At 46.7% G+C, this 21,825-nt stretch overlaps 2 pseudogenes; one reads left to right on the top strand and one right to left on the bottom strand.

The window, feature by feature from the left end:
* The window catches only part of LOC136449975 (callose synthase 3-like), a 27,500-nt pseudogene extending 7,533 nt beyond the window's left edge, over positions 1-19,967 (bottom strand).
* LOC136469934 (ABC transporter B family member 1-like) lies at positions 19,619-21,825 on the top strand (annotated as a pseudogene).

Below are 21,825 nucleotides of genomic sequence, written 5' to 3'. Positions count from 1 at the left end.
CAGATCTGGCGGTCACAGGGCAGGGGGCGGCGCCCGAGATGGTGGGGCACACGCCCTGTAGCGGCTGGCGGCGAGGTTGGCTGCGACATCGGCGGGTGCCTGGGCCGACGAAGATGGTCAGTGGCGGCCTCGTCGTGTGGCACTGGGACGCGAGCGGCGGAGCCAGGTCCGGCTATGCACCCGAACGGAGGGGGTGACGGCCGACGCAGCTGTGCGGCTGCTGCGTGCAGCCCGCGCGTCGATGCCCCTCTGAAGGGGCTTCCGTGGGGCGGCGGGACAGCGACGATGGCGGTGAAGGCTGGCAGGGGGTCCGGCTTCGCGACCCGGCGTTCGTGCTAGAGGGTTCTTGGGCGAAAGCCTTGGCAACGGCGACGCCATTGGGCGCCGCTTCCCTGTTGGGGGCGTCGTGTTTCCCCTCTAGCATGTCATCCAAGGGTGAAAACCCGGTCCACTTTGGACGTGTGACGGTGGCGCCATCGGCGTCGCTCCCTTTCTGAAGGCGTCGCATCTGGATTATCGCCGCGGCCTCGATGTGAGGCATGGGTTCGCGACTGGAAGTCGGAGCTGCTCTTCGATGGTTGAGCTTGGCAACGATGACCGGTGGCGGTCGTTCCTTTGGACCCGTCGGGAGGTGACCAGTGGGTGGCCTGCCATGGGAAGTCCAAGCTGCTGGCAGCTTTGCTTCCATGCTCGGCAACGATGATCCATGGCAGTGTGTCGTGTTTGTGTTCAATCGCGTCGCGTGGGGTGGTTAGCCCCTCGGGTGCCATTTTGGCAACTCGGTTGGCTAACCTTCTTGTACATTATTACTTTCTTTCGTCTTAATTGAGCGGCAGAGCTCCTGCCTTTTGTTTCAAAAATTAGTTCTACATATCAACATTGTAAGCCAAGCAAGGAAAGGTTTGAATGCTTCCTAAATGTTTGCACCATGGGTCTAATATTATGTAAAACAACCTTATTTTTCCCCTAACACAGGTAGACATCATGCTATAAGTTCAGACAATATGCTACATTCTATGATATCCTATTCAATCCCCCGATTAGCATGCGATGCTCGTCGTGCTAATAAATCCTCTCTTCTTAAAGCCCAAGTAGGACAAAGAAATGCAAGTAAATACCCTCGATTCATTCCTTTTATGCGAGTGGGAAAGCTAGCTAGAAATCAATGACAAGGAGTAGAGCCTAGAGCAAAAGGGCCAGGAGTCAGGTTAGTTAAAGCAAGAAAGTCAATGCTAGATGAGTTGTTAGGAATGGCTCAACCCAGGCAGCGCTAACCCTGTCTTTCCCAAAAAGTATCGTCTTGTTTACTTCCCCTAGGGGTGTCTCTAGTATGCATTGTTGTAAAAACCCAAGGTATCAAAAGCACAAGCATAACACCACATCGAACATGCTCTGTTGGTGTGACCATAGCTGTCCATTGTTTTAAACAAAACATTAATGAATGATTCCAAAGAGTTTCCTGAAGTTAGCTAGCTTTGCACTGGTTCCTAAGAGAGTATCAAAACAGAGAACAGTAAAGGAGTCGGTACTCTTGAGGCTTTTCAAAGAGTGGAATTTACAGCAGCAAATCTGCTTATGATGCTTTTTTTCATCGGTACAACAAGATTTGCACCATGGAAGCAGATTTGGAGAAGCTAGGCCCCATAAAGTGCAAGTTCTTGATTTGGCTTGCAGTGAATAATAGATGCTGGACAGCAGACCGTCTTGCGAAGCATGGCTTGCCACAACCTGCTGTTTGCCCTCTAGGTGAACCCAAAAGCTTAAGCCATTGGGAAGAGGTGGGCAATCCACTTATTCACTTCAACATCTAGCACCTTTTGATAACAGAATAACAGATGGACATTTAAATACTTCTCTATAATGATAGCTAGTTTTGTTGTTAGAGTATATTTGGTAGCAATGTTATCAGGACGTCCGATTAATCGCAATTAGTCGCGACTAATCGTCCTGGATGGTCTTAGCTACTCGACCAGGGCCTCCGACTCGTCCAGACCGTCCAGAAACCTGGTCGTTCGATTAGTCGTCATCCAGTCGCGATTAATCATCCGTCCAGGCTGTGTGGCCGTCCAGCCAGAGAGTGGGCTTCATCCCAGAGTTGGGCCTAGCTAGCTGTCTTATGTTTTGGCCCAAGCCCATTAGGGTTTCTCTTCTTTCCTACCCCTCACCCCCTCAGCCTCTCACTCACAAGTCAATAGAACACACGCACTCTTCTCACCTCTCCTGTCCAGCTGCAGCAGCCGCCTCCATTGCTGCAGTTCTGCAGCTCCCTCTCCTCCTCTCCTCCCTTCCGGTTCCCAGCTGCTCCTCCCTCCCTTCCAGCTGCCCTCTCTCTCTTCCTTGCGGCTGCTGCTGCAGGCGCACAGGCCGCTGCTGCTTCAAATGTTGCATCGCTTGTTGAGAAGGCCCTAGCAAAACTGTCTCCAGAAATGGTTGCTGAAGCCAAAGATCCCAATAGGAAGGCTAAATCTTGAGACCCTGGATGGAAGTATATTGTATATAACTATAATATATATATATGGTATATATCAGTCCCCATATGTAGGGGACGACCGGGACGACCAGGGGACTCGTCCAGGGTCGATTAATCGTCCTGGACAACGACTAATCGTCCTGGACGGTCCCCAGGCGACCAGGCTCGACCAGCCGTCCTGAAAACATTGTTTGGTAGTTAGGATATTGTAATCTCATACAGCCATATGTATCTGGGGAGGGTCAATGCAAATATCCCATGTGTTATACGCAATCTACTTCTCTTTAATTCGATGTTAGGGTTCGGCAGCGATGACTTGCAGCTGGTGGGGTTTGGGTTTGCCGTTTTGGCCATGCTTCTGATGTTAGGGTTTTTGCTGATTTTCCTTAAATTAACAATGCAAGTGTTAGGTTTTCGGGCCCGGTTTTCCTTATAAACTAAAGGCAGAGCTCCTGTCAATTGCATTAAAAAAAAGTATATAGGTTATACATACCAAGTATTTTACCAACTCAACAAACTTAGAGTAGAGATCTGGTAGGGCACGCATGTTCAAATCTGCAATAACTTTGTCCTCAGAGATGCATTTTTCAACTTCTGCAAATATCTTATTTATGACCCTGAAAGCACATAAATAAACACCATCAAGTAGGCCATGGATCAGTAAATTATTTCTTCAGAGTTTAATAGATGAAATATAGGAGGGACCTTTTCTCTGGTTCGCCCTGTACAAGGTCATTGATGATATTCTTAAATGATGCATAACATTCCTCAATTGCACACTTAAAATAATAATCGTTCTCAAGCCTCTTTTTCAGATCTCGGTCTTTGCCATTGCTATCTTTAGCCATGTCAACAGCTATCGGGATCTGACATTCATGATGTTAACAACAGGTCAACCCTTTTTAACTTACAAACAAAATATGAATGAACATTGCCTCTAACATGATGTAATACAAAGAATAAAGCCATAAAAATTAAAAAGCAGATAATAACCTTGCTGGCAAGTAAAAATGGAGGCCACTGCATGACACCAAGGGCCTGATCAGACACATAAGGAACAAGTAGCAGCTCCTTCTCCCTAAATAAAAAAATGTGGGCATCAACTTAGGTCAGGAAAAACAAATCGAGCTGGAAATTAAGTTTACCCATATAATCCAATCACCTGTTGTCTATAAGATCTTCATCTCGAAAGCTGGTGACAATTTCATTCCACATTTGTGCAAACCTTGCTGCTGCTATATTCTCCTTGTCTGCATGTTCCATCTAAAAAGTAGCATCAATAACAAAAAAAATATACACAGAATTAGCAATCAAGCCATTTGAAGTTTGCAGAAATATATTAAGAGTACAAATGGCACCTCTTTGAAACGATTGTGTAAGTAAGACCTCAGACCTTTCTTCCTTTTTGTATCAGATGTTTCAACAGGAATTAGGCATGAGTTAAAGGCTAAAGGTATTGAATCAAAGCGAGATCGCAGCATCCCCAGTGTACGAATCTGTCTCGCCCAAAATAATGAAAGGTTTGCTTTTTATCAAATGTTTCAACCAAAATTAGATGCACATAAGAGGCTAAAGGTATTGAATTAAACAAAGTCACCACACCCAGTGTCTGAATCTGTCTCTTCAGAAAATGAAAGGTAAATGTGATAGAATTCTTTGCAAAACTGCAATTAGTCATTTGAAGTACACAAAATCATTGTGTAATCAGAAAGTCATAGATCTATTCAGGGTAATCTATCACTTTCTAGATATCTTTTTGAGTTACTCCTGACCCCTGAACTTATTGAGCACATTCCGTTCACCAGAATTAGTTAAACGAACAGCAAGAAATCCCTTATCAGGGTTAGTCAGAGACTCACAAGTACTAGGATTTACTGCATGGGTAAGATTCTAATAAAGACGCTTCCTAAATTGATGTGTTGTTACTTCCTATATTCGCTAGATAATTTCTGCCAAAAGATCATTTGTACCATAAAGAAATCTGAAAATAAATCTTTTGTGCACGATTCGTATGTAGAAAAAAGTCAACAAGAAAAATACCTCTCCGAGTCGTTGGAAAGCACCGTAAATTCCACCAAGCAGAGTGGAGAAGATTGTATACCAAATTTGTGTATCCATGAAATATACCTGTAAAGAAAACAAAAATGCACGAAAATCAATGTCGTCCTCCTACACTGCTCAAGTCCACATAATACACATTTATTTAATAGGAGACAAACAATTTAACTTCCTGTTTTCAGGAGAAAACAATCTGTGTGGTCATAAGAAGACCTTAAATTCTCGAGAAAAGCAAAGGAGAAGGTCCTACCAGAATGATTGGGGCCCAAAGTGCAATAACAACACCGATGTTGCTCTTTTCTGCACAATAAACTTTGGTATCGGTACAATTGAATGAGCACGAAATATTGTTCGAAAAACATACATACCTCTTGGGAAAAATTCATGCCACCGGAAAGTATGTATGGGGGTCTTCATGATAACCTTGGTGGGTTCAACAAGAGGTTTGATCTATAGGAACAAACATAACTGAGTTGGAGACATAGTTCATTCAAAAACATATGTGTTTGAAATAGTAAATAACAATTAGTTCAATTTTCTCTGACTGGCTTACACGACAAGGGCCATTTACTGCTATGAACATGGAATTGGCCAACATTTATTTATTGACAGTTCATGCAAATGCATGGGCAAGCACATACCATATATACATATGGATTTAGTGTAGTTACTATTACCAAGCCGTTCAATGAGGCCTGTTCTTCTGATCTCATATCTTTCCAGTGCAATGATGGAACAACATATATTTAGGGACAGAGAGAATAATGGCTTTCACAATTTAGGCATGTGAGGACTGAGGTTGAATAACTGTAGCTTCAATTTTTTCTGAAGGAAACTCAACTAAGCATGTTGCATCCACTAACCACCAGACTTCTGCAACACACTACCTCAAAGTCAAACATCACTAATAACCTGTAACAGATGTTTTACGATAAAAAAAAACCTGTAACAGATGCAACATGGGCAGCATTTTTAAGCCATGTTAATATGTAATAGTTTTGTCTACTAACAATATAGAAAATGTGTTATTTAAAGGCACATATATCATGCTCTATCTTAAGAATATGAAAGTGAACTTTCAATGTACCGGTTATGTGAATCTTCAAAAAATGACAAATAATAACTAATAGTATATATGAATATGTGAAATGACTACAGACGGCTTCAATTTGAAGGCACATGTATAGTCATATGTTTGGCTACCAAATACATCATATTGACTTCGTTGAATTGATGATTAATGAAACAAACCATGGCAAAACAAAATTGTGTGTAGAACTACCTCCACATAGTAGCTAAATGCAAACTTTATCAAGAGAAGAGCAATCCAGAACATGGTGTACCTAAAAATACAAATCAAGATCATTGTGTTAAATTAAAAGATAATAAACTGGTACCTATCTTTCTAATTAAAATAGTTTTGCTAAATAAGTTGCATTCATGTACAAGCACACAAAAAAGCATGTATTCTTACATGAAAAGTGAGAAAGCACTTTCATGCATCCCCCTACCAACAAACAGACGAGGCTGCACGAAGACACACAACATTAGTTCATGATGTTCAACTATAAATCAGCATTATAAAAAACTTCTACATTAGTTCCAACATAGAAACTAATAAGTAAAACAATGTTAATTACCTAAAAGTAAAATACCCCAAAAGGTATCTTTCAAAACACAAAAGGTTATTTAAGTAAAAATATACAATTCTAAGTTAGTATCTGTAGAAAGGATATTGGGAAAACACCTCACCTCTAATGAGGGGGGTGACCTCTATTATATAGCCAATCAGGCTTGGTATATAAGGAATACAATCAGTGTACATGGAAGGAATGAACAAGCTTCCTAATACACATATATACTTCCTAATACCCGCCCACAGTCGTAGCGGGAGGATCACGGACGCAAAGACTGGACCGAAACTCAGTGAACAATGGAGTTGGAAGGCTCTTCATCATGATGTCCGCGAACTGGTGAGAGGACGGCACATGGAGGACCCGGACCTCACCCAAGGCCACCTTCTCACGGACGAAGTGGATGTCAATCTAGATGTGCTTCGTGCGCCGATTATGCACCGGATTGGCTGTCATGTATACTGCACTCACGTTGTCACAGTAGACAACAGTGGCCGAAGCAAGCGGGACATGAAGCTCCTGGAGAAGTTGGCGCAGCCAGCAACATTCGGCCACAGCATGAGCCACAGCACGATACTCCGCCTCAGCACTGGATCGAGACAACGTGGCCTGGCGCTTGGAGGACCAAGACACTAGATTGTCGCCGAGGTAGACGCAGAAGCCGGAGGTGGGGCGTCGAGAGTCCGAGCAGCCAGCCCAGTCGGCGTCGGAGTAGGCAATCAGAGACTGAACAGAGCCGGTGCCGATGTGAAGTCCGGAGGAGAGTGTGCCCTTCACATAGCGCAGGATGCGCTTGATTAGGGCCATATGGGGCTCGCGCGGATCATGCATGAAGAGGCACACCTGCTGAACCGCATATGCCAAATCTGGTCTAGTCAGGGTGAGGTACTGAAGGGCCCCAGCAAGGCTTCGGTACTCAGAGCCGTCCTGGAGCTTGGTGCCGTCCTGTGCCGAGAGCTTGGCATGAGTGTCAACGGGAGTCGTTGTAGAGTGACACTCAGCCATGCCAGCACGTTGAAGAAGATCCAGGGCATACTATCGCTGAGACAGGAACAGGCCCTGGGAAGAACGCGTCACTGAGATGCCGAGGAAGTGATGCAGGGCTCCAAGATCTGTCATGGCGAACTCAGAGTAAAGGCGCCCCATGATGTGCTGGAGAAGAGTCGAGGACGACGCGGTGAGGACGATGTCATCGACATATAGCAGCAGATAGGTGATGCTTGGCCCCTCTTTGTAGACAAAGAGGGACGTGTCGGAAACGGAGGCGACGAAGCGGAGCTGTCGAATGTAGGAGGCGAACCGCTGGTACCACGCCCTCGGTGCCTGCTTCAGTCGATACAAGAACTTCTGGAGGAGACAGACGTGATCTGGAGCGGCGGGGTCGACGAAGCCGGGAGGCTGCTGGCAGTAGACAGTCTCAGCGAGATGGCCGTGAAGAAACGCGTTCTTCACGTCCAGCTGGTGGATCGGCCAGGCGCGAGAAGTGGCGATGCTGAGGACGGTCCGTATCGTCGCTGGTTTGACAACCGGACTGAAGGTCTCGTCGTAGTCGATGCCGTGGCGCTAGGAGAAGCCTCAGACCACCCAGCGCGCCTTGTGCCGGGCGAGTGACCCATCAGCATGGAACTTATGCCGGAAGATCCACTTGGCCGACACGACATTGGCACCGGGCGGCCGTGGGACTTGGCGCCAAGTGTCATTGTCCATGAGAGCCTGGAACTCGTCGACCATGGCAGCACGCCAGTTGGCGTCAGCCAGAGCACTACGGTAGTTTGCCGGAAGCGGAGAGGGCGATGATGGCGAGGCCGTCAAGCCCTGGTAGGACACCCGCTGAATGGCCCCAGTCCCAGTCCGAGTGACAGGTCGTGTAGGAGCAGGAGGTGGCGACGACGCCAGGACTGCGGGCGCCTGAGGTGCTGCGGGCGCAGGTGGCGGCGGCAGAGGTGTGGGCGCCGGTGCTGCTGGTGCCAAGACCATGGGTGTCGGCGTTGCAGGAGGCGCCGAAGCAGGTGCCGCAGCCGCCGGTGGCCGCCTGGTGTAGTGACGAGGCAGGGGCGGCACCAGCTGGCTGGTAGGCGCCGGGCGACCGGTGGAACCCCCAACTGTAGGAGCAGGGACGACGTCCAAGCGGGCCGGTCCTGCAGTTGAGGAAGAGGGCGGCGTCCCGCCCGCAGACGGAGTGCGGTACACGACTGGGCCGCGTACCAGGATTGCGGGGTCATCGTCGGGAAGTTCCTTCAAAACAGCGGGTGATGGCCGCGGCTGCACAACGTCCGAGGACGGAGCGACCGAGGCAAGAGTAGGAGCAGCAGAGGGGCTGGACAAGAGGAAGTCGAGCTGTGACGGGTGAGTAGGGTGGGAGGAGAAAGGAAAAACGGACTCGTCGAAGACAACATGGCGAGAGATGATGACTCGACGGGTGGATAGGTCAAGGCAGCGGTACCCTTTGTGGGACGAAGGGTAACCGAGGAAGACACAGGCTGCAGATCGAGGAGCAAGCTTGTGGCGTGCCGTGGCTGAGAGATTAGGATAGCATAGACAACCGAATACACGCAAGTGAGAGTATTTGGGGGGCTGGGAATAGAGGAGTTGGTAGGGAATGTTATTCTGAACAGCAGAACAAGGGCGCCTGTTCAGAAGATAGGTGGCGGTGGCGAGTGCCTCGGCCCAGTATGGGGCGCCCATGGAGGCGTGAATCAGTAGGGTGCGAGTGACATTATTAAGGGTGCGGAGGACACGCTCAGCTTTCCCATTCTGAGGAGAAGTATAGGGACATGAGAGGTGCAGGTGGATGCCCCGAGAAGTCAAAAAAGATGTGAGTCTTATTGACAAACTCGGTTCCGTTGTCAGCCTGTATGCTGCGAACGGGAAGACTGAACTGTGTATTGGCATATGCACAGAAGTCTGTGATGTGTTTGGTGACTTCAGACTTGTGAACAAGAGGAGTCGTCCAACAGAAATGTGAGAAGTCATCCAAAATGACAAGGTAGTAGCGATAACCAGAAATACTAGGTACCTGGAGAAGTCTAGACATCACAATGGACTAACTCAAAAGGAGTGGAACTGCGAGAGCTGGAATAAGAGAAAGGTAACCGCACATGTTTCCCTAATTGACATGAGTGACATAGAGTGTGACTGTCTTTATTACAAGTAATGGATGCTTTCTGTCTAAGTGTAGTGATGGCGGCAGGACCGGGATGACCGAGACGGAGATGCCACAAACTAGAGGAGATGGCGAGACCGGCGTGGGGTGCTGCAGAGCTGGCGGCTGGAGGAATGGTGTAAAGATTGCCGGTGTTATTGCAGCGAAGAATCTCGCGTCTGGTCGAAAAATCCTTGACAGAAAAACCAAAAGCGTCAAACTCTATGGTGCAGTTATTATCCTTAGTAAACTGACGAACGAAATCAGATTACGGATTAATGAAGGGACAACAAGGATGTTGTTAAGCTGAAAACTGGAGGTGGTGGTGGTGAGGGTAGAGTTGCCACGGCACGTGACTGGAAGGGTATGGCCATTACCTACAGTAATGGAGGAGTGAGATGGAGGAAAGCGGGAAAGAAGAATACCATCCGTAGACGACATGTGGCCGGAGGCTCCTGAGTCAACGACCCAGACACCATTCTGCAGCGCCATATGGTTCAAGGCAGCGACGAGTCCCGCTTGATCCCAGGTGGGCGCCTGAGGGGGCGCCTGAGCGGGGACGTAGGCAGCGTGGGCCTACGGGGGTTGGCCCAGAAGACTAGGGGCGCCGGCGCGCCAGCCCCCGCTGCCCTGACTGTCGGCCTGCTGGAAGCCTGGAGCGTTGTAGGAGGTGGCGCTAGGACTGAAACAGAACCACGGGCCGGTGGGGCGAGGGTTGCCGGATGGGGCCTGGAAGTCGCCGCCGCCCTTCTTTTGCTGTTGCCGCCATTGGTGCTCTGCCGCCGGGCTGAACAGGTCCAGCAGGTGGGCGACACCCGCCTGGACAGCCGGAGGTGGAGGACGAAGTGTTCCCGGCAAGCAGGGTGGTGGAGTTGGAGACCTTCTCGTTAGCGAGGCGAAGTTCCTTCAGAGCGAGCATGTCCCGCGCCTGGTTGAAGGACGGGAAGCCGGCGGTGGAGTTGGCGATGTCGTCGGTTGTGGTGGTGAAGCGGGGGTTGAGGCCACGGAGGAGGTTCAGGACAAGCTGCGAGTCCTGAACGGGATGACCGACGTCGTGAAGGGCGTCGGCGAGGGTCTACATGCGGCCGCAGTACTCGGCGATGGTGGAGTCGCCCTGCGTCATGGAGTGGAAATCATGGCTGAGGAAGATCGTCCAGGACTGCCTGTTGGCGCGGAAGAGTCCCTCGATGGCGAGCTAGAGGTCCCGGGCGGTCTGGTTGTCATCAGTCATGGCGAGGTCGAGGATGGAGTCGTCGACGGAGCCAAAGAACCTGGAGCGGACGCAGCAGTCCGCCTGATCCCAAGCAGGATCCTGGGGGCGAGGTGCCATCGATGTGCGACCGGAGGCCGAACTTACCGCACAAAGACTTGAAGTAGGACGCCCATCTGGAGTAGGCAGTGGACTTCATCGTCAGCGTCACGGGAATATGGGACTTGACGTTGACGGTGGCATAGGGTTGGACGGTAGGGGAGATGAAGCCGTCACCGCTGGGCGTGTCGTCAGCAGGAGCACCAGAGAAGCCGTCGGTGGCAGTGGGCAGCACAGAGGTGCCACCATTAGCAGCAGGAGGCGGGCCAGAGGGCGGCACATGGCCAGCAGCAGGGGCTGTGGGGGCGCCGGATCCAGAGGGGATGGTGGCCATGGCACAGCAGGCCAGGAGGGGAAGGCGCAGGGAGGCAGGGGAAGAGGGAGCAGGGAGAAAAGAGAAGGCTCAGGATCTAATTAGCTGATACCATATAGAAAGGATATTGGGAAAACACCTCACCCCTAATGAGGGGGGTGACCTCTATTATATAGCCAATCAGGCTTGGTATATAAGGAATACAATCAGTGTACATGGAAGGAATGAACAAGCTTCCTAATACACATATATACTTCCTAATAGTATCCATCATCTTGGTTGCTATATTTTTTTTCTCGGATATGCAGGAGAGCTTGCGCGTCATTATATTAAATAGGAGTCTAAGAAGACTCATAAAGCCCATTAGGGCATGATTTTACATGAATGACTAGTCGGGAAAAGAATAAACTTCGACTAGCAACCTAAACACCACACTATGGCAAATATGTCTAAGACCTTTAGCCCCAGTGATACACCACAATTTTGCCTCACCCCTAATTTCTTGCATGAGAGCATTAACATTAGGTGAGGTCCCTTCAAAGACACAGGCATTCCTATGTTTCCAAACCCACCATGCCACCATCACCACTAAAGAATTGAAACCCTTGTGGCGATGCATTTCAATTTGCTGCAATGTGCAGCACCACCACTCAATGAAACTTAGAACATCCTATATGTCTTTCAAAAAATTGCAACTGAAAGAAAACTGGCAAATGAAACATATTTTCTTCAAGGGTCCACATAATGTTCAGGTAAAAAAGATATTTTTTCTGTAGTACATTGGAGAACTGATATCATTGTACTAAGAGACAAAAACTAGTCCAAACACAAAGGTTTAGGTCAACATAATATAAAACCTGGTACACTAAAGTGAAATGATAATTCAGAATTAAGGGATGGGTAGTGTAATTTATTAAAATTTCAAGTTCACCTGAGACCACCACATGATCAACCTCACAAGCTTGAAGTCTGAACTTTCAAGGCTCCGGCGTAGAAATGGAAGAAGAAAAAGAATAGCAGAAAGCATACTGGGTGACAAATATATGACTACTGAAACAACAAATAGTGGCGGGTGGTTTCGACCATTTCCGAACCAGCTTTTGATGATTCTGATAATTCCAGTTGGATTTTCCCAGGTGTAAGCATATGTAACTGGCAGTAGTACCACCCACAAGGTTGCCATTGTGAATTTTAGAACATATCTCAGCTTAACTGCAAATTCCATTGTTCTCCTGGCCTTCCAATTAAAGATAATATCAAGTGTAGCTGTAAATAACAGAGGGAGTTATTCAAAACAGAGCTGATTTCGAACACTGTGTAATAATTATGGCAGGGTGGTACAACAGGTTTATGTTCAGTGAAAGATCTTATTACTTCACTACTAGCTCGGGCAAATAAAAAATTGTGTTCTATATATTTTAATAATTACAGAAAATCTTCATCTTCTTATCTTATTACCACCATGATTATCTACTAGAGTGACAAGCTGACAAAAGGCTGAGATAAGCAAAAACAAAAAAGTGACTTGTCAACCAGGACTAACAATGTTGTAATTACTATTGTAACGTTCTTGCCAGTTTGTGGGTTTTAAATATATTCCCAAGATGCTACAACACTAAAGAACAAAGTTCGAAAAATGATAAGAATGTTGAATCTTCTATGGTTCTTCAGCCTAATATGCAAATGCATGTAGTACAAAGGATATCAGAACCAACAATAATGGATTTGTGTATGTAATATGGCATAGTATAAATGCCTATCATCCCATGTGGGCTTTCATTTGATACCTTATCGGCATGGAAAAGCACACATATAATATGTCAAACTCTTTAAAAAAAATTATGAAAAATAACCCTGACTAAGAAAAATAGAATGTTTTCTCCAAAGGAGGTTCCAAAAACAATATAACTGGGGAACATCAAGACACTTTACCAGATCAATGCCAAGTTTACAAACCTTGTCCAAGATTTAGTATAGCAGAAGTGATAAAGATACTCAAAACCTTCTTGAAAACAGCATAATCAAAAATACTGGCTAGTGAACCTCCATCCCAAGCGAGAATTATCATAACCTACATGAAACAATCAAAACATAGATTAAAAACCTTAAATAATAGATTAGCTATATAACAGCCAGCTAAGATGTTAAGTACCTTCCTGTAGAGTATTTATTAATAAAATGCACTTAAGCCTTCAAATGTCCAAAATAATGCAGCAAATGTTATTGCAGAACAAGATGAATATAAATAAATACCTGAAGAGCTAAAATAAAGAAGCTCCACAGTCTGTCAAAACTTCTGAATATGTGCCAAAATGAACGTAGCTCAACGAAGTTGACCTTTCCCTTCTGTTTGCTGATCCTTGTGCTCTGAACAGCTCATTACATTAAATGTTGCTAACCCAACAAAAACACGATCATACCATGAAGATATATGCTAAATTCCTAACATAAAAAACATAATCCAACTCACTTCATTTCTTTCATCAGGTTGACAAAAGAAGTCAGCATCAGCTCGCATAGGCCAACCAAGCCGAAAGCAGTTAGCAGACCTGAAATTTAACAATATAAAATCTAGAGAGCAAGCAAATACAACAACAACAACAAAGCCTTTAAGTCCCAAACAAGTTGGGGTAGGCTAGAGTTGAGACCCAGCAGAAGCAATCAAGGTTCAGGCACGTGAATAGTTGTCTTCCAAGCACTCCTATCTAAGGCTAAGTCTTTGGGTATATTCCATCCTAAGTCTCCTTTTATTGCCTCTACCCAAGTCAACTTCGGTCTTCCTCTGCCTCTCTTCACGTTACTATCCTGGCTTAGGATTCCACTACGCACCGGTGCCTCTGGAGGTCTCCGTTGGGCATGTCCAAACCATCTCAACCGGTGTTGGACAAGCTTCTCTTCAATTGGTGCTACCCCTAATCTATCACGTATATCATCGTTCCGAACTCGATCCCTTCTTGTATGACCGCAAATCCAACGCAACATACGCATTTCCGCGACACTTATCTGTTGAACATGTCGTCTTTTCGTAGGCCAACATTCTGCACCATACAACATAGCAGGTCTAATCGCCGTCCTATAAAACTTGCCTTTTAGCTTCTGTGGTACCCTTTTGTCACATAGGACACCAGATGCTTGCCGCCACTTCATCCACCCTGCTTTGATTCTATGGCTAACATCTTCATCAATATCCCCGTCTCTCTGTAGCATTGATCCTAAATATCGAAAGGTATCCTTTCTAGGCACTACTTGACCTTCCAAACTAATATCTTCCTCCTCCCAAATAGTAATGCCGAAGTCACATCTCATATACTCAGTTTTAGTTCTACTAAGTCTAAAACCTTTGGACTCCAAAGTCTCCCGCCGTAACTCCAGTTTCTGATTCACTCATGTTCGGCTTTCATCAACTATCACTACATCGTCCGCGAAAAGCATACACCAAGGGATGTCCCTTTCTCTCTTTTACTACAACTTTCAGGAAGCTGAAAGGAGCAAAAGAGAGCAAGCAAATAAACTAAGAAAAAACTAGTACCAGAAGTACTCATTAAGATCATCATAGTTTCTCCACTCAGAAGGATTCCCTTTCTCTCTTTTGCTCCTTTCAGCTTCCTGAAAGTTGTAGTAAAAAACTGAAATTCAGTACCGGAAGAAGCATAAAGCTCAAGCGATGCAATTGAATAACAGTCAAGAGCTGAAAGCAAACCACCTTTGCTATGGTATGGTAAATCGGTGTAACAACTTTCTTCAGAAAGGCTTCTTTCTCACCACCATAGGCCGGCTTCACATATTCACCCGTCAAGGCACTGACATTTCCAGCTAACATACCATACATTTCAAATGCCATCTATGACAATAACCAGAACTGTCAGGACCATCCTTGCTACGCTTTTAACATCCAAGACAAGTACTCAAAACAAATGTATGACTCATGCATTTTTCTTAAGAACAAATTCGTAGCCTTCTTAATTCACCTATTGAACTCTGGGAGCGTTCCATGGATACAATATTAAGTTTTTGCATAAAACTCGATAGGGTCTATTATGTTTGCACATAATAGACCGCATAGTTACAGTAGATTGTGCCAAAGTTTTAATATTAGCTAACTTTCAAATGATCGTACTTACCAAATTAGTTACATGAATGAACGCATCTAGTTGATGCTGCTCAAGTGTTCGAAAGTTAACTATTCATTCCTAGGAACTTTTCTTAAGTATTGATCTTAATATGCTTATTTATTTAAGAAAGAAAAAATGAGTTAATGTAAGGGAGTTCATATTTTGTTCAGATCATACATGGTGATATATGTAGCAAATGCATTCTGGCATCAATCGCAAGTTTGCAGCTTCACCCCAAATGAGAAGGTACAAACCCATATACAGTAATTTTCGTTGTTGCATCTCCTGCTGAATTGTTGGCAACCTGTTATCAAGTAAGACGGAACAAAGAATAAACAATGGGAAGGGATAAAGCAATGTACAACAGGTTTTACTTCCTTTTTTTAGAGATAGTACTACTTTGGTTTTCAACTTTAGTATTTGGTATTAGTGCTTAATTTTCCTACTTGTTAATCAATGACAGACAAAAACAACTAATGCTTATGCCCCAAAAGAGTACTTTAAAACAACCTTCACTATGCGTTAGAATGAGCTAACTTTTGCTGATATAAAGCACATTTTTTAAAGAACGTGCTATGCATGTGTTTCATTAAGAGGGGAAACAACCCACAGAAGTATAGTACCAAAAAAAACAGAAACAGACCAGCACACGAAGTGCCTAGGATGACAGAAAGCATAGAGAGAGGAGACAAGAAAGAAAGAAAAACAGATCTGAAGGATCCCGTTGTTGTGGTAGGATAGGATAGGATAGGATTAATTTCCACCACTATTTCTAGGATTGCTAGAGATTCAAGCCACCGAACAGCCCGCGAGGCTCAATACAAATCCAGTATTAGCAATATTCATATTCCCACTGTTAGGAAGGATCGAACTCTACTTTCCAGATGGGAAAAAGCCCAAACATATACATGGGCACTTATGCATAGCATAGAGGCCCTTATACAAAGAGATATACAGACACAACACTATACATGTAACACCCACATGGTATAGAGTCGGCATCATTCCTAAGCTTCGTTATCAACTACTCCCTCTGTTCCAAATTATAAGACGTTTTGGCTTTTCTAGATACATTGCTTTTATCATGTATCTAGACATAGTGTACATCTAAGTGCATAACAAAAGCTATGTATCTAGAAAAGCCAAAACATCTTATAATTTGAAATGGAGAGAATAGTTGATAGGACATTATCCTCGCAAAAAAAAAGTTGATAGGATATTAACTATGACAAAAACATGAACACACAAGTATATCAGATATGTGCATTATGTCTATTAAAAAATTGCATCCTTGCTTAGTTATAGAGATTCAGTTCATGAAGCAGAGGTTCAATAACATAAGAGAAAAAACATCTCCCAAATACAATTATTTTAAGAACTGAAGTTATGTAAAATGAGATATACCACTAGATATTGTTTGCCATATTGCGCAGATGCTACAGTGGCAAAATCATGCTTCAGCAAATTGTTTGCTCTTGCACATTGTAAATTTTGCTTCAGAAGAATCAATGCGTTTTTTTCAACATCCACCAACACCATATACTACATGGAAAATTTCCCTTCTTTACTGGAAATGAGCTTCGCAAGGAAATGTTAATGTCATATCCAGGGTATTTAGGTCAGCTTTCTTATTTTTTTCTTTCCTACTATGCTGGACAGGACTGGTTGCATATTTGTAACCTTAATTTTGTTCTTAAGCTTGTGAGGGCTGTAACCCTTTTCGCTGGGTTCTGTGGACGCTTATTATATTTTTATTGTACTATAAATACTTATATAATACAACATAACATAATATAACATGCTTTTGCACTAATTCTTAGGATGGCAAAGCAGCACAAGTGCAAACAAACAACCAAAGCTGTGCAGGTACAAAACAAACAGTAAGATGGCAAGAGGTCCTTAAGACAGTCACCAGAGGCTGCTCTTGCGACCAAGATATTTGCACCATTTCTTGTAATTCTTAAACAATCTTTTCATCACATCATTCAGTGCATTGTCATCCAACTGCAACAAGAATCATGTAAAAGGAAGTGGTAAGTTTCAGAGAAAATAAAAAGAACATCAGCAGCAACCAAAAAAAAAAACATAATGTTGTGAAACAAGAAGAAAAGTAAGAATTTTTAAACCAGATTAACCTAGTGGTTGAATATTTACAGAAGAAAACCTTGGATTGTTGATCAGTCTTCGGATTTCTTCGTATATGTATGTTAGCAAGAAGTAAAATCAAATGTTCCCTCTGATTTGAAACACTATCTGTCTGCATGTCAGAAGTTGACAAAATATTAAAGAACAGAAAGTAAATTGGCTAAAGCTAACATAAACAATATAAATCATACAATAACCAACAAAAACGTAGATTGCCTTTCCTGAAAGCCAAACATAGCTTGCAGCCAATCCAAGAGGTCCTCATTAACTTTATGCTCATAAGTTTTAGGCCATGGAAGACCTCTTGTATTGCGAAGAGCAGCAGCAGCAGCTTGGATCTTAGAGGTTGACAAAACAAAAGGTACTTCATTTGTTCATCCTTAAATTGATAGGATAATAACTATGACAAAGAGGAAAGAGTACCAAAAATAACCTCAGGAAATTTCATGATTGCCTGATTGCCACTGTCTGGATCAAGAGGGAGAATGTTAAAAGGGAGATAGATCTTTGTTTTCTCTTTAACCTTATCAGCAGCTTCCAAGATCTAATAAAGACATATAAAATCTGTAAGACTGTAATGACTATCACTTGCATAGGGGCAATATCCATATTACTTATTGTTGAACTGCAAAAACTGCAAAGGGAAGCAAAAGTTGGTTGATTACTATGTTATACCTCATGGTCAACTTCAACAGCATGTTGTTGTGTAACTGCTTTTAAAACTTCAAACAGAACAGCAGCAGTCTGGTAGGCTTTGGTTAGTTGGGCACTGCATGAATGAAGTAAATCCCTCAGCAACAACATTGATGGACAAGGAGAATATGGAATTAAAGGAAACATAGCATGCATACCGATCCACTTGGTCGGAAGCATTCTGAAGTGCTTGAATATATTTCTTGTAGTAGTGATGATAGAAGGTCTGTATTTCCCGTGCATCACTCTTTTGCCCCCTTCCCATCAAGGTGGGCTCATTCTCCTAACAAAGCAATAATCAGGAGGTAATAAATGTATATTAGATAAAAGTTCCCTTTTTTCTTGACAAGGAACTATACAGTTGGCTAAACATCACATGGATTTTTGTTTTATAATACCGAAACCAGACATTTTTAACTTTCCAAATTTTCCAATGAGACGGTATTTCAAGTAACTGTTGTCAACACAATAAAATATTCATTTGCAAGATCATGGTTCATGGAAACAGTGCCATTATTAGCACAGAAACACACAGAGACAGATTGGTAGTGCAAATGTGACAATTACAGAATGAACATAGATGCAAACAGCCACTGACTAGAAGCACTATTTCAAACTCGTACCCTTTCAAGCCGCTGTAGAAGAGCTGTCTTGAACTGTCGGACACCACGACCACTTGAAGTCGGATCTAACCTGTGAGCCTTTTCGAATGCGTAGAACCGGCCTATCAATTATTGCAGATATACACATTAATTAATATGACTGAAAACAGTACTTAGGATAACATTTTTAACCATGTTCTTTTAATGGGTTTTTATTTCTGAAAATTGTGGTGTCCCATAGGTGGAAGTGGAACAGAGAAGGATAGCGTACAGAGATAGGCGACGCGAGGGTTGGCCGTCTCAACCTCATTGGCAACACGGAGGATGGGCGCAATCTCAACAAGTGACGATGGCACCACCTCACTGTCAAACATGGGCTCACCAAAGTTCACAGCAGTCTGCGTCCTTTGGATGCGGCGAGCCCCTGGCGGCTGCATCGGCCCTCCCCGAGACAGCGTCCGCGACAAGGACGTCATCTCGGTGACTTGCAGTCACCACCCTAAACCTTGAGGTGAATCCAGCGTGTGAAATGGTTTCAGAACGCACTGTAAGTCTTTAATCAGTAAATGAGAGAGATGTATGTGGTACCTTGCTGTCACTCGGTACAACAATTTGATGCTGCTGAGACGAATCAACCAACCACTTGGAATGGAGGCCCCGTTTTGAAGCTAGGCAGCTAGCCCATGCTTGAAGATTCAGAAATCCAGCACAGAGCTTTTGGTGGCGCGCTCATGCAGCGCTCAAGAACCTGGCAACATGATCAGAGACACCGATAAAGGAAACTGTACACAGCAGTCATCTACCGACCAAAAAAACAAAAACGCACTACTAGGTTGGTAGAATCTTCTAGAACTTGAGCCTCGTCGCATACCCAGACCAACCTACGAGCACAATCGCGCCTATTCAGTTGAGAAAATTCAGAAGCCTTGTCCCAATCCCATTGTTGCATAGAATCAGCCGCAACCACGCCCCGCTCTCGCGGTGCACAACACAACACAACCACGCGGCCCGCGGAACACCACGGAGCCATGCGTCAATCAGAGATCAAACGAAGGATGATTCCGTCAGTTCCTCGCAACGCAGCAAGGCAGAGGACGAGGGGGGAACCGAACTAGCTAGAACCTTCCGGCGACAGCAGTAATGAGAGACAAGGCGAGGGAGGAGCGGTTTCCGCACCTCGAGCACGTGGAGTCGTGGACACACGGGAAGTGCGCCCACCAATCCGCCGGTACTCTCGAGCGAAAACCACCGCGACCGACGTGTACGGCCGCCGACGCGCAGGAAAACCCGCGGCGGGAGCTTCTGGAGGGGCGGTGGCGAGCTGGCCAGGGGTTACCTCCGCGCGGGGGAGGTGATCGTCGCGGTCGAGGCGAAGCGGTGTTGGCCGTTGCGTTGGGGACGACGAGGGGGTTTTGTGTTGGGAGGGAGGAGAGAGCAAGCGCGAGAGCGAGCTGTGGGTGTGGTGTGGGGTACTGCGGTGGGACGTTGGGAGGGGGGAGTGGGAAGACGACACCGGGAAGCTGACGGGGTGGGGATCCGGGCCGGAAACTGGGCTTTACGCTAGTGCCATTAAAAAAGATGGTCTAATCGTCGATGCCTTTACAAAGTTAGGTCTATCACTGTCGTCTCTGAGTTTGAAAACTTCTTTCGCCCAAGCCATTCCGTCCATTGTAGGTAACAGAAGTGGAAAAAGACTTGAATGCCACTGGGGAGTAAGAGGATGACTGAAAACTTGTGTGTTTCTTCTATGCCACTCCCAGGACCTATCCTCTTGGCGTCATCGCCCGCGCCATGCTCAAGAACCCCGGCATCCTGCTGCTTGACGAGGCCACCAGCGCGTTCGACTAGAGTCAGAGAAGCTCGTGCAGGAGGCGCTGGACCGCTTCATGATCGGGCGCACCACCCTGGTGATCGCGCACAGGCTCTCCACCATCCGCAAGGCTGACGTCGTGGCCGTGCTGCAGGGTGGCGCCATCTCCGAGATGGGCACGCACGACGAGCTCATGGCCAAGGGCGAGAACGGCACCTACGCCAAGCTCATCCGCATGCAGGAGCAGGCGCACGAGGCGGCACTCGTCAACGCCCGCCGCAGCAGCGCCAGGCCTTCCAGCGCCCGTAACTCCGTCAGCTCGCCCATCATGACGCGCAACTCCTCCTACGGCCGCTCCCCTTACTCCCGTCGCCCCTCCGACTTCTCCTCCTCCGACTTCACTCTCTCCATCCACGACCCGCACCACCACCACCGGACGATGGCCGACAAGCAGCTCGCGTTCCGCGCCGGCGCCAGCTCCTTCCTGTGCCTCGCCAAGATGAACTGGCCGGAGTGGGCCTATGCGCTCGTCGGCTCCCTGGGTTCCATGGTCTGCGGCTCCTTCAGCGCCATCTTCGCCTACATCCTCAGCGCTGTGCTCAGCGTGTACTACGCGCCGGACCCGCGCTACATGAAGCGCGAGATCGCCAAGTACTGCTACCTGCTCATCGGCATGTCCTCCGCGGCGCTGCTGTTCAACACGGTGCAGCACGTGTCGGCGAGAACCTCACCAAGCGTGTGCGCGAGAAGATGTTCGCCGCCGTGCTCCGCAACGAGATCGTCTGGTTCGACGCCGATGAGAACGCCAGCGCGCACGTCGCCGCCAGGCTCGCGCTCGACGCCCAGAACTCGGCGCTCATGCTCGTCGCCTACACCGCGGGCTTCGTTCTCCAGTGGCGCCTCGCGCTCGTGCTCCTCGCCGTCTTCCCGCTCATCGTCGGCGCCACCGTCCTGCAGAAGATGTTCATGAAGGGCTTCTCGGGCGACCTGGAGGCCGCGCACGCCAGGGCCACGCAGATCGCGGGCGAGGCCGTCGCCAACCTGCGCACCGTGGCGGCGTTCAACGCGGAGCGCAAGATCACGGGGCTCTTCGAGGCCAACTTGCGCGGCCTGCTCCGGCGCTGCTTCTGGAAGGGGCAGATCGCTCCTGCTGTACGCGTCCTACGCGCTGGGGCTCTGGTACGCCGCGTGGCTGGTGAAGCACGGCATCTCCGACTTCTCGCGCACCATCCGCGTGTTCATGGTGCTCATGGTGTCCGCCAACGGCGCCGCCGAGACGCTGACGCTGGCGCCAGACTTCATCAAGGGCGGGCGCGCGATGCGGTCGGTGTTCGAGACCATCGACCGCAAGACGGAGGTGGGGCCCGACGACGTGGACGCGGCGCCAGTGCCGGAGCGTCCCAGGGGCGAGGTGGAGCTGAAGCACGTGGACTTCTCGTACCCGACGGCAAGGTGGTGGAGCAGGGGTCGCACTCGCACATGCTCAAGCACCATCCCGACGGGTGCTACGCGTGGATGCTGCAGCTGCAGCGGCTGA

Source organism: Miscanthus floridulus, chromosome 1 (assembly GCF_019320115.1).
Source record: "Miscanthus floridulus cultivar M001 chromosome 1, ASM1932011v1, whole genome shotgun sequence".
NCBI classification, from domain to species: domain Eukaryota; kingdom Viridiplantae; phylum Streptophyta; class Magnoliopsida; order Poales; family Poaceae; genus Miscanthus; species Miscanthus floridulus.
Note: the sequence above shows the minus strand (reverse complement) of the source record. Positions and strands in the feature narration are given on the sequence as shown.